Source organism: Egretta garzetta, unplaced genomic scaffold (assembly GCF_000687185.1).
Source record: "Egretta garzetta isolate BGI_Z169 unplaced genomic scaffold, ASM68718v1 scaffold120, whole genome shotgun sequence".
Lineage (NCBI taxonomy): Eukaryota > Metazoa > Chordata > Aves > Pelecaniformes > Ardeidae > Egretta > Egretta garzetta.
The window spans coordinates 1,134,539-1,135,196 of record NW_009258270.1 but is presented as its reverse complement, the minus strand read 5'-3'; positions in this window follow the sequence as shown (position 1 = coordinate 1,135,196).

Sequence of the window (658 nt, the reverse complement as noted above, 5' to 3'; positions counted from 1 at the left end):
GGCTGGGGGCATGGTGGGGCCAGCCGGCGCCCCAGCTCTCACACCCGGGAAAACGGGGCTGGAGGCAAACCGCTGCTGTCAGGCCTCTTCTGCACGCCCGTGTGTGTGTGTGTGTGTGTCCCCGTGCTGGGGCTGCATACTGGGTGTCGAAGGCAAGGAGGGCTCAGCTGGGCGGCCCCCCGGCCCCTGGCAGGATCGGGCTTTGTTTCCTTGAGCAGAGCGCTGGGCAGAGGTGCTGTCCCTTCTGCAGAGGCTTCTGCTCTCTCAAAACCGCGCAGCGTTTATCCGGGTAGGAAATGCACTGCCGGCTCTTGGCGCGCAGCGTATCGCCGTGCAGGGCCGACGCCTGGCCAGGCTGCTGCCTGCTGGTGTTGGACTACTTGTCTCTCTTTCTTTGTTTTAATTAAAAGTGGCCTTCTGGAACAAAAGAATAAAAGACACAAAAAAACGTAAAATGCCTTTGAGTGGTTTAGGTGGAGGTGAGATTATTGCTGCTTGTGTCGGTGTTGGTGTGACTGTCCGTATGCACGCCTGTTGATATACGTGTAGACATTCAATGCAAGACTTTATCGTGTCTCCGATTTTTGTATGTAGCCTGTGTCTCTTCTGGACTGGTTTGCATCCTGAGTGAATTTTTTGCATTTAAAAAAAAAAAAAA